At 35.2% G+C, this 13,243-nt stretch overlaps 1 pseudogene; it reads right to left on the bottom strand.

Annotated features, from left to right (window-relative positions):
- Positions 1-10,061: 10,061 nt before the first annotated feature.
- Positions 10,062-10,688, bottom strand: LOC106022451 (annotated as a pseudogene).
- Positions 10,689-13,243: the final 2,555 nt, after the last annotated feature.

Genomic DNA, 13,243 nt, shown 5'->3' with positions numbered 1-13,243 from the left:
GAACCAGTACATTATGGAAGGGAAGGCATGAGGCCTGAAGTTCGGAGCAGCTGCTCACATTGTACCTAAATTATGAAGCAGAGAAGACACATGCTAACACTTTGTTGATGTTCTGCTCACACTTTCCTCTTTATTCAGATAAAGACCACAGACAGCAGAATGGTGTGTCTAACACCAAAAGTCCACTTTCTAGCTCATCAAATGCTATTTGGAAAGGACATTGCAAATATGTCAAGATACTTCTTCTGTCATTCTAAACCACACACAGCTGAAAATTACGATAGATCATGAAAGTTTCATCCTTTGTCAACTTGGCACACAAGCATAAAATGTTAACATCACAATATTGCATTTCTGTTGTCTGAAGTTTCATACTCATTTCCTGATGCAAATTTCTCATAGTATATCTTTTAAGGTTTGCAGTGTTAAGAACACCATTATTTGCTGTGGTGGGATGCCTTGCTCATCCTTGATGCACAGTGTGTGGGGGGGTGCTTGATTCTGCCTCAACTGGATATGCTAGGCTGTGTTGACTCCACATGGGAGGACTTGACCTTTCTGAGGATTGGGCAGTTGGGGGGGGGGAGAAGTAATGGGGGAAGCTGGAAGAGGGGAGGGAGGAGAAACTGTGGATTGAAAGTAAAATTAATAGAAAATTTAAAATAAGGAGGAAAATGTTAAATTGACCAATAAATGTTGAACTCTTATAAAATCAAAATATAAGTTACAAGTTTCAAATACAAAATGTAACAGTATAAACAAATCCATTTGAAAGAGTTACATAACAAAAGAAAAACTGGTTGAAAACAAAACTTCCATTGATATTTCTAGAAATAATAATTGATGATTGTTTATTTTTTATATTGTTGTTGGTGGTGGTGTTGATGGTGGTGGTAGTGGTGGTGTGTGTATGCATTTTCCTTCATTGCTTTTTGCTATTGTGTAATAACCTATTTCCAGTGTTACTTCTTTCTTGGGTTAGAATTTTACTTCTAGTACCTTCTGTATAGGTGGATTTGTGCATAGTTATTGATTTAAATGGCTTGCTTTAAAAATCTTGCTTTTTCCATCCATGGTGATTGGAGATTTGCTGGGTATACTATAATATAGTCAGGGATGAGCTAGAATAGCACTGGCCTTGGAGATTATAGCAGGGAACAGAATCTAAGTACCGGTAAGTTTCCTGTGGCAGGCAAGTCCCTTACCCATTCTTGCTTGTCTGGCCTGGTCCTGCTTGGCATAAATCTGGGATTAGTGGGAGAATCCAGCAGTGGAGCAAGGGAATAGGTGGGGCTGCACAGGATTTTGGAAGGGTTGCTGGGGCCAGAATCCAGGGAGGGATGTAGTTCTGTCGCTGGACTTGTCAGTAACCATTCTTGCTGATGTGGTCTCTGCGACAGTGGCAGAAGTTCAATGGGGTTGTGGTAGGGGACAAGCAGCAGCAGGACCATGGAAAAGTTGGGATGGCTTTGGCCTGGGGAAGGGTCTCAAGGACAGAGAGGCAAAGAGATCATAATGCCTCATAAACATTGTTGCAAAAATACTCAATAAAATACTGGCAAATCAAATCCAAGTACATCTCAAGAAGGTCAAGTAGACACCATCCCAAAAATGTGGAGACATTTCAACATAAAAAAATCTATGAATGTAATCTACCCATAAACAATCTGAAAGAAAATAAACACATGATAATTTTGTTAGGTGCTGAAAAGGCCTTTGTCAAAATCCAACACCCCTTCATTATAAAAGTTTTGGAGGTTTCAAGGACATAATGAACATACCTGAATATAATAAGAGCAATATACAGCAAGCTAGCAGCCAACATCACATTAAATGGTGAGAAACTCAATGTAATTCTACTTAAATTAAAAACAAGACAAGACTGTATAATCTCTCCATATCTAGTAAAACTACTACTTGAAGTTCTAGCTAGAGCAATAAGAAAACTAAAGAAAACACAAGTTGGACAAGAAGTCAAAGTATTGTTATTTACAAATGACAGGAAAATATACTTAAGAGACATAAAAATATTCTACTGCAGAACTCCTACAGCTGATAAGCACCTACAGTGAAGTGATTGGATATAACATTAACTCAAGAAATCAGTATCATTTTATCCAAAAATTATGAAAGGACTGATAATGAAATCATGGAAACAACACCTTCACAATAACCACAAACAGTATACAAAATAGCTTGGGGTAATTCTAACAAAGCAAATGAAAGACCTGTATGACAAGAATTTCAAGCATTTGAATAATGAAATTAGAGAATATATCAAAAAATAAAATGATCCCTCATACTCCTGAATCAATGGCATTAACATAGTAAAAATGGTTATCATACCAAAGCAATCTGCAGATTCAATGCAATCCTCATCAAAATTCCAACAGAATTATTTACAGACCATACACAAACAATCCTAAACTTCATATGAAAAAAAAACAAAAATCTAGCTAAAACAACTGTACAATGAAAGACCATCAAGAAGGAAAATAATCACTGATGTCAAGTTCTAATTAAAAAGCTATAGTGTTATGAATGGTATTGGAGCATAATCAGACAAATGGACAATGGAATCAAATTGAAGATATTCATGCAAATTCACATAAAATAAGACACATGATTTTTAATGAAGAAGCCAAAAATTTTATAATTGAATAAACAAAGCATCTTCAACAAATGGTGCTGAGCTAACTGGAGGACGGCATATAGAAGAATGCAAATATATACATATCTGGCACCCTGCACAAAACTCAACAGATAACTAGGTTCACTGAATATAATAAAAGTGAAAATGGAGAAAAGACTTGAACACATTAACACAAGGGATAATTTCCTGAAATGCTTCTGTGAGGCAAAGGACACTATCAAAAAGGACAAAAGAGAAGCCTGCAAAACAGAAAAAGATCTTCATCAACCTAACATCAGGCAGACAGCTGATCTCCAAAATACATAAAGAACTCAAGAAACTAGACATTGAAAAACCAAGTACTCCAGAGAATTCTTAACATAAGAATCTGAATAAGCAGAGAAACTTCCTTAGGCATCAGAGAAATAAAGATGACTCTGAGATTCCATCTTACACTTATCTAAATAGCTAAGATCAAAACTATAAATGACAGGTTATACTGGAGAGGATACAGAGTAAAGGGAACATTCTTCCATTCCTAGTGATAGTGCAACCTTGTACAGCAACTTTGGAAATCAACATGGTAGTTTCTGAGAAAATTGGGAATTAATCTACTTCAAGGCTCAGATGTCCCACTCTTGGGCATATCTAAAGATGCTCAGTCATACCACAAAGACTTTGCTCAACTATGTTGATAGAAGTTTTATCTGTAATATCTAGAGCATAGAAACAACCTAGAAAATGTGGTTCATTTGCACAATGAAGTATTAAAAGAGTTGTTAAAAGCAATGACATTTTGAAATTGGAAGGCAAATTGATAGAACTAGAATAAAACATCCTGAGTGAGGGAACCCAAACCCAGAAAGACAAACAAGGTACATACTCACTCATATGCAAATAGTAACCGTAAATAAAGGATAGCCATACTACAATTCCCAGATCAGGAATGACTAGGCAAAAAGGAGTGTCCAAAGTTGAGGAGCTGTGCATGAACTCCCTGCAAAGGAGAAATAGATCTTCTGACTGGAATGGGGGAAAGTGGGGATGAGAATTTAAGAGATATGTTTTTGGTTGCAGGGCACTAGATGACTGGAGAGATAGGACTTTTCAAGGTTCAGGAGAAACTAGATGCAAGAGAAACTCCTGAGACTCTACTAGGTTAATCCCAACTAAGACTTCTAGCAATAGTTGATACATGCTGTGAACTATCCCTTTCCTGTGATCACATATGTAAAGACCCCCATTGTCATCACAGACCCTTCATCAATTAATTGAGGGAAACAGATGCAGAGACCCACAGATAAACATTAGGCAAATTTGCGGGAATCCTGCTAAAGAGAGAGAGGGAGGAATGCAGGAGCCAGACAGGCCAAGGATATCACAAGAGCACCCACAATAATAACAACCTAGCTCATAGAAAATCTCAGAGTCTGAAATAATATCCAGGAAACCTGAATGGTTTTCTGCTTGGAGCCAATCTAAGACATTTACATGTAAGTGACAGTTGTATAATTTGGACTATGTGAGGGATTCCTAGCAATGGACCAGCAGTTGTCCCTAATGCTTTGCCTAGATTTTGGGAACAATTCTTCACGCCGGATTGCCTTGCCCAGGCTAAGTACAAGGGGAGGTCCTTAGTCTTACTGCAACTTGATATGGTATGCTTTGTTAATACCCATGGGTGGCCTGCCCCATTTTGAACAGAAATTCAGGAGATATGGATTGAAGTAGGATTCGAAGAGTAACGGAAAGAAAATGGGAGGAGAGAAGTGAGGGGAAACTGCATTTGGGATTTAGAAAAATAACAAAAGATGTCTGTAGCACATTTACCTAATGAATAATTCTTGTGGAAATCATTTATCACTCGGAACAGAATATTGATGTCTGTTGTTGTGAAAATATTGTTGGAAGCAAAATTTTATAAGAGTTTATATTTTTCCTTTCATTCTTGAGATTATAATTATATAATTTCTCCTCTCCCTTTTCATTTCTATAGACCCTTCCATTTACCTCTTTTGTTCTCTTTTAAATTCATGTCCTTTTCATTAATTTTTGTCACATGCACACATATATATGACATATATGTATAATATATATATGCATAAATATGACCTGCCTGCTCACTCTTTGTAATATTACTTATATGTGTGTTTTCAGAGCTGACTCTGTGGTATTAAATATAAACTGTTGTGTTCTTCTCTGGGGAAGACTACTTTTCCCACTCAGTATTGCTCAGTGGCTTGCAGTTCGTTTTGTAGGGCTGAGGTCTCATTTCTATTACTGTTGATTTTTTTCAGTGAATATTTAGGCAGTCATTTTGATGAAACATTTAAAAATTTAGTTGCCTATTTGTGTGTGTGTGTATGTGTGTTGCATGTTTTCATATGCATATGTATGTGTGGGGGTTCATGTGAAGGCTAGCAAAGGAAATTGAGTATACCTTATCACTATATACCTGTTTTCCCACAATTTGCATCTCTAAGTAAACTTGGGACTGAGCTTTAGCTAAGCTGGCTAGCTAGAATGTTCTACAAGGTCTCCAATTTCTGTCTATGTTCATTCAGCCTAGGTAATGTGTGGCATGGCCAAGTCTGAGATATTACATGGGTACAATGGATCTCTATTCAAATCATCATGATTATAAAGCAAATAATTGTATCACCTGAGTCATCTTACCATTTTAATGCATTTTCTCTTAAACAATCAATTGTTCTGTTGAGAATGTCTCTCTCTTTTTCCATGTATATGTATGTATGTATGTATATGTGTGTCTATATTATATTTTCAGTGTTAATCATTTTATTAAATAGCAGAAGGAAATTATCCAATGTTGGAGGAATATGTGAAATTTAGGATACTGTATGTGAATAAATGAGAAATTCAAAATTCTCTTTAGACTAGCATTGAACATTCTTCAAATATATATAACTAGAAAGAAAAAATGATCACATGATAATCTGTATGCATACAGTGCTATATTTTTGTAGAAAGGATTTAAATTACAATTTAATTTTACTGTTTTCTCTTAAAATTTAAAGTCAGAAAAGTATCAAGAAAGTACTCATTTAAAATTTAAGAAAGTACTCTGTATAATTTCACTAAAAGAAGGAAATATAGGAAGAGATGAAAAAGTAAGATGACTACATAGATCCTGCCTTATATAGTTTCTTATATAGTTTTGATTTTTATATGTGAATAATTTGTTCTCAGAAATCAAATAAAATAGTAGGATATGATTGAAAAATTAAATAGTCATTTCAAAATTATGATTTTATAAATTGACAGGATTAATTGACAAGTACCTTGTGATTACGTTAGGTGATTTGAGCTTTGAGCTAGTAAGTGATTGGAGGGGCTATTCAGGAAACTGACATCTGGGGGTAGATCCCCAAGGAAGAGAATCAGGGCTCACATGAATGCATGGAACAGAAGTGGAGGAGAGAACTCTTTGTCATGAACATGGAAAGCAAGTGCAATGACTAGTTTGGAGATGGACAAGACTAGTATATGGCAACAGGACACTCAAGAGCACTTTTAATTAGGCAAAAGAACATAAATAAGAGAAAAACATTATTGTTGTGGCTTATATCTATAATTACAACACCTGGGAGGCTAAGGTAAGATAATTGTAACCCTGGGATAAACAGTAAGCTCTAGGTCAGCTTTAGTTACCATGTAACATTTTTGTCTCAAATAATAATAGTAGTCATAGTAGTAATGATAATAAAATGATAGCCGATTACAAAGTTTTTCTAGGTCATAAGATAATTTTGGCTTGCAGTCTTGCAGAGAGACGTTTGTGTATATAAATCAGGAGAAAATTATGTGCTCTTTGACACTGTGAAATGTTATCTTTGGTTGTGGGGTAGTAGACACTTTGGAAAGTGATTCTAGAGAAAGAAACCGATCCCTGAGGACAATTATTTGTTCTCTAAACTGTAAATATGAAAGTCATGGAAACAACAGATTGTAATGATGCTTGTACTAATGGAGAGAAATTAGAAAATAATGTGATAGAAAATCAGAATTAGTTTTGTTGTACATTAATGCTGATTCAATGGTAAACACAGGAAAATACTCAGCTAATCAAATATGGTGTTTAAAATAATTTAAAATCAATGAGTTACATATTTACAAATAACAAATGTAAAAACATCACATTTTCTTTTGCTTGAATAAATGCATCACCTCAGAATCCATCCCTTAAAGCAAAAGGGATAAGATAAAGAGTATTCTTAGTCAAATGTGAGTTCCCTGGTGTGAAAACATGGATCCATCTCCCCCCACATACCATGATCTAAAATGTAAGCACTTTCATGAAATTTTCATTGCTACAAAAGAATCTCATTAATCAATCAGATTTCCAAATATTTTGGAGAAAATCATAGTTAAGTGAATTACAGAAAAACAGGCAAATTTGAAATTTTATAATATAACATGTAATTAGACATAACCTACAGAATCTGTTTCTAAAAAATACATTACTACTATCAATACAATAAGGAAATTGCTTTGTTGATGAGAAGGAAAACTGAAATAACTTTTTATCATTTCATATGTATTATTGAGATCCTTTGTATATAAGTTTGATATTCTGGTTGAAATTAAGTGCTAGAAGATATGATGTATTGAGGCCCTAAATATCTTACTTTAATGTTATTTTGACGCAGCTGGGTGTTGGTGGCACACACCTTTAATCCCAACCCTCAGGAGGCAGAGGCAGGCAGATGTCTGTGAGTTTGAGGCCAGCCTAGTCTACGGAGTGAGGTCCAGGACAGCCTCCAAAACAATACAGAGAAACCCTGTCTCGAAAAAACAAAAAACAAACAAACAAACAAAAAAGGTTATTTTGACACATGTTTACACAAATATGTGAAGCTTTTAATATAAAAACTGGTAAAAGGCAGCTACAATTGTGGTTACCAGCTATGAGTTTTACATGCTAAAACATAAATACGAAATTCAAAGTCAAGATATGTCTACTGGTAAAACAATGGTGTGACCAATATGAGGTTAAAATAAACAGCTGACATGACAAGGGTTAGCTCTTGAATCCCAGGCTGATGGCTGAGAATCCAGCATGGGACTGATCAAGACCCCCTGAATGTGGGTACCAGTGGGTCTAGGCAATCTATTGGGCCTTGGGTAGTAGATCAGTATTTATCAATGACATACAAATGGACTTTAGGTGGCCATTCAACAATGATAGATGCTCTCTCAGCCTGGATTCTTGTGGGAGGGCTAGTTCCTGCCTTGGATGAAATGACAGACTATGGACATCCCCATGGAGGGCCTTATCCTCCCTAGGGAAATGAAGGCTTATTGAGGGGGTTTGTGGAAGGGCGTGGGAGGAGGAGAGGGAAAGGGAGAAGGATCTGGAATTGACATGTGAAGTAATCTTGTTTCTAATTTAAATTTAAAAATAAAAGTTTTAAAAATGCCATTTTGTGATTTCATCTTAAACTCAATTCATAGTGGGAATGTAAGACCTTATACTCTCAACCTGATCAAAGACCAAGAACCAGGGAAACTGTAGGTCTACAAGTGAAAATATTGTTTTGTTTTTCTAAATGGACATATCAAACTAACTCCTAAATATTTACATTCATAACAAGACCCATTTTACCCTGAGCTTTGGTCAAAGAAGCTTCATTATGCTGTGAACAGTTGATGTTGAGATTCATGGCTGGTCAAGGAACTAGAACAAGTTACTATTGCGTCTTCAGTTTTAAAGATGGTACCCAAAAAACCCCTTACAGATTTCAGGAAACGCTGTGAAATAAGTGGTAGAGAGAATGTAAATGTAAAGAGTTAAGAAAGAAGGTCCTGGAATGCTGTCTTAAAAGCATGAAAAGATAATGGTGTATGTGAACTAATAGCATCTCCTATTGCTTGCACAAGACCTGTCCAAGACTCAGCCTGTAAATATTCATAGAATAGGAAAAGTCTCACGAGGGTTTAAATCTCCCATTGGTGATATTGATCATAGAGGGTTGCAAGGGGAAGGACACTCATTGTCTTCAGTGACATGGCCAATGCTCATATACCATGTTCCAATATATAACTCTATATCCATGCCCATTCAGAAGTTCTGGATAATTCCATTTGGTCAAAACAGGAAGGCATGGATGTAGTTGTGTACTTCCTCATTAAGCAGATCTTTGTTAGGGAAGGGAAGAAGAAAAGCAGAGGATGGACATGCAGTGAATATAACCACATGGATCATATGTATGAATAAAACTTTTAATGAATAAATTAGTAAAAGCAAGAGCAGCAAATATTTGGTGTTGTTAATAATATAATTCTAATTGCTGTGTATTCCAGAAAGATTTTATGCTGCAGTTCAAGAAAAACTTGAAGAGTAAACATATGCAACAAGCTGTGACTCTTAGTTGCCTAAAATAGTGGTTTAGAAGATTCCCTCTGGGTAGCAGTCAGCTGGTGATTGTTGTGCTAAGATTCTCACTCTGTATCTAGGGTTGAATTGTGCATCCCACTATATCATTGCATTGGTGCTCAGTCATGACAATCACATTTTGAAGGTACAGTACCAAGGAGGCAATCATGTGATTGTTCACTATAAAGATATTTGTGATTTAGAGCTTCCGTCAAATTGCCATCTCATTTGATACTAAACTTCACTAAAATGAATGAATGAAGAAAATTCATAGAAAAAGATGGAAAGTTCCTTCTTATGTCTTTCAAAATAAAATTGGTTATTTTTCTTTTGTCAGGGAGTGAATTATGTTTCATGAAATCATGGTATTCCTACCTCAGTATTCTCAGAAGTTAATATTGTAGCTGTGTAGCACTTGAGTTAACTTTTTATTATACCTTTATCTACTTGAACATGTGCAAAAATCTAATGGTTACTTAAACTTGTTAAATATACCATTCTCATGTTATCTCATCCTAAGCCTTTTAAAATATTTTAATTGTGATACTCTTGCTAATATTTTAAGTTCTATTCACTTATTTAGAATTTCTCATTGACCATAAAATCATATTTTCTAGTAAGAGTATCTAGCTATGTCTATAGACCAAATAATTGTAAAACCTAAAACTTGTGTCTGGTTCATCATATGTGTTTAGTAAATGATTATTAAATGTATTTTGGGAGTATGATTAGTTAGTTTCCATAAGACTCTTAGATGGAGAAACACTACTTTATTTAAAACATATTTTATGGGCTAGGTTTTCTGCCAAGGTGTAAGACTTAAAAATATGAATTTGGAATAAAACAATTGTGAACAGATGATTGGCAAATGGCATTCATTATTTACCCTGTTTATCACTGTGGTGTTATATTAAACATTATGAATAGAATAGGTATAAATAACTCTCAGTATTATTCAAAGCAAAATATTTAATGTGCATAAGTGAGCACATAATTTCAAGTACCTGACATGAGCAAGTGAGGTGTGAGACTTCACTCTAAACACAACATGATTATTGATTTCTCAAAACTCATTGATGTTTCCATTAAAATCTCTTTTGTGCTAGAAATTTCTCGAAAGCTTTTATCAATCTTTGTTCCGCAGGGTATAAAGGAGTGGATTGACTGAGAGATGAGTATGGTAGGTAGCAGAGGGTAAATGAAACCCCCAATCCAAGATCCAGCTGAAAACCTTAGGCAAATCTGAACACTCAGGAGAAGTGAATAGTGCAGAGGACGGCAAACAGCCACATGCCGGTCATAAGTCATCAATACCAACAAGATGCTTTCAGTGGCTCCCAGGGAGAAGAAGTAGTAGTATTGAGCAATACAGCCTGCTACAGGAATGGTGACAAACTTTGTGACACACGTAGCCAGCAACTTAGGTACTGTGGCTGTGCTATATCAGATCTCCAGGAAAGACAGGTTTCATAAGAAAATTTACATGGGTGTCTGCAGTGAGGAATCCATCAAAATAAGGAAAATTATGAGAGTGTTTCCCATGAGAGGCAGCAAATATACAGTGAGAAACATTACAAATAATGAAAGCTGCAGTGAGGAGGAGCCTGGAAACCCTAGAAAAATAAACTCTGTCACTGCTGTTTGGTTTGTTACAACCATATTTCATCTTCTCTACCCTGGGAGGGATCAGCAGCACTCAGGTAGGTGAGTGAGGATCAGGACTGTAACATACTGTCCATTTCTGCCATTATGGTGAGTAATTCCTAGCAACCAGAGAAAATGAAAGTTGCTGTAAACATAAATGACAATTTCACCCATAATGTATATTTATTTTTTAGCTTCATATGAAAAATAAATCTCTAATGTAAATATTCCATTTCCTCCAAATGAAAACAAAGGAAATAAATTTCCAACCCACCATTACATCCATCACTCAGGTAGTAGGGCACAGATGGAACCCTGATACCTTGATTTGTGAAGACCAAGGAAGAACATGGCACCACCTGAAACTGAGGACTTCATTTCCTAAAGTACAGATGCAAAAATCAATAATTGATGAAGTTGCTGGTGGAGGGCTTCACAACTGTGTAGTACACCCTGTTAAGATAAAAGACTGCCTACAATTTTAAATTCATAGTCTTTATTTACATATGAATTACAATTGGAAGGAGATAAGGATGTGAGTTAAACAAGATTTCTTTTTTATGAACATCCATCTAACTTTCCTAATCTCTACTTAATTTTTGTTTAGAATCTTCACATCTCCCTACTTTCTCATATTGGGCAGAAGAAGAAAGATGTATGAAAATGTGAATTTTTTGTCATTAGAGTCATAAGAATTCCTTATAGATATATCTACTTGCATTAATGTCAAAATTCCCAAGTAATGATTCTAAAGTTTAAAAATCTTCATAAACATAATAATCATATTCTTTACATTAAAATATATGTTATGAATTCTCTACAATAAAACACACTTTGTAAGTATCTCATATCACAAAGAAATCAGCAATATAATTCAACATTATCAATTTGTTTCTTTCTGTACTTTATTATTTAAACCCCTTTTATAGATTTTGAGATATAAAACTTCATTAAAACAATGTATGTGCATCCTAGATTACACAGGGTTATTATTGCAATTAATGTTGTTTATGCAGAGGAGAACTTTTTTAAAGTTATTTTCCCCTAAGAACTACATAATACTGGTTTGTTGTCAATCTTTTATTTGCTTCCTACCTGAAGCTACAAATACTAACTCCTAAGAATAGATGAGGCTTTTGCTTTCTTGCAATAAACTCTTTCAGGTTTAGGAAATTAAGGAGAATTTGAATTTCAAGAAAACATTTAAAAATATACATGAAATAGTTTTTAAAGTGTTTTAAATAAAACTTGATCTTATGAATGTTATTTGCATTTTACATTTTACAATATTTACAAAAGGCCATATTCCAAAATGGTTTTTATTGTTCTTAGGGAAAAGATATTATATAGCATCTATCCATCTTTCACAAGAAAAGCTACAGTCTTTATTGTTAAATAATTTAACTAGAAATTTATGTGAAATTAGAGTGATGTGATCCCCTTCCAAATTCCCTGTTACTTTACTAAAACACATTGCAGTTCTAGTTCTGCAATTTTTTTTTGTTTTTCCAGACAGGGTTTCTCTGTATTGTTTTGGAGGCTGTCCTGGAACTTACTCTGTAGACCAAGCTGACCTAAAACTAACAGAGATCTGCCTGCCTCTGCCTCCCAACTGCTGGGATTAAAGGTGTGTGCCACCAATGCCTGGTTTCTAGTTCTGCTTTTAGGAGTAACAAAAAAAGCACATTCTTCCATTGAACTACTTTAGAAAGAAATTGGAAGATAGGGAAAATGAACTTGAAATCAAAGCTTATATTACTCAAAAATAAAAACAACTCATACATAGATTTCTGTTTCTTCCTCATACAATAAAATCATTCAACCTTCCTCATACAATAAAATCATTCAACCTGCATAAAAAGCAAATACATGGGGATGAATATTGCTTCTCCTTAACAACATTGTCAAAATCACCAAGCCCTACTGGCAGTTATTTGTGTGGGCCTTCTGTTACTCATAGACATTTGGGGAATGACACATACAATTCCTCCCCAGTGTACTTACCTTGGGTGTTCTGCAATGTCATTTTACACAAGAATGGTACTATCAGTTAAGCACTCTCAGAGTTTTCATTTTCAGCAAACTTTGCAGTGAGTACAGTTCTCAGGCAACTCAGAGGAAAACAGGTGTCTCCTCCTTGCCGTGTTACTGGCCATGATGTAGCATCTGTGCTCTTGGAGGCACCACATTCTTTCTTACTTCTCAGTTGCATTTTCCTAATGTGATCCAGTTACAGGAAAAAGTGAGTCCAGAGTTCCCTTCTGCAAAGCATCATGCTTTCATCAGCCCAGACTCTTGGGACACTAAATAGATTCCCTGAGGAATCCCCTTTGTTGAGGGTCAAATGCTTTCCCTTGGGCACTAGAGAAGAAAAGAGATTCTTCATATCATTAGACATGTCACTACCGGAACTGAAAATGGTGTTCCAAATGACTTCATTAGTTGTGACTGCCTATGGTTTGAGTTCTTTAAAGCATAGTTATGGAAATGAATCACTTGGTATTTCAACCTTCAAAAGATTTTTTTCTTAAATCGTAAACATTAGCATATAAAATGTGAACTAGATTACC

The sequence above is a fragment of the Mesocricetus auratus genome, unplaced genomic scaffold, assembly GCF_017639785.1.
Source record: "Mesocricetus auratus isolate SY011 unplaced genomic scaffold, BCM_Maur_2.0 Super-Scaffold_4256, whole genome shotgun sequence".
Classification (NCBI taxonomy): Eukaryota; Metazoa; Chordata; class Mammalia; order Rodentia; family Cricetidae; genus Mesocricetus; species Mesocricetus auratus.
The sequence above is the reverse complement of the archived record's forward strand: the minus strand, read 5'-3'. Positions and strand labels throughout refer to the sequence as shown.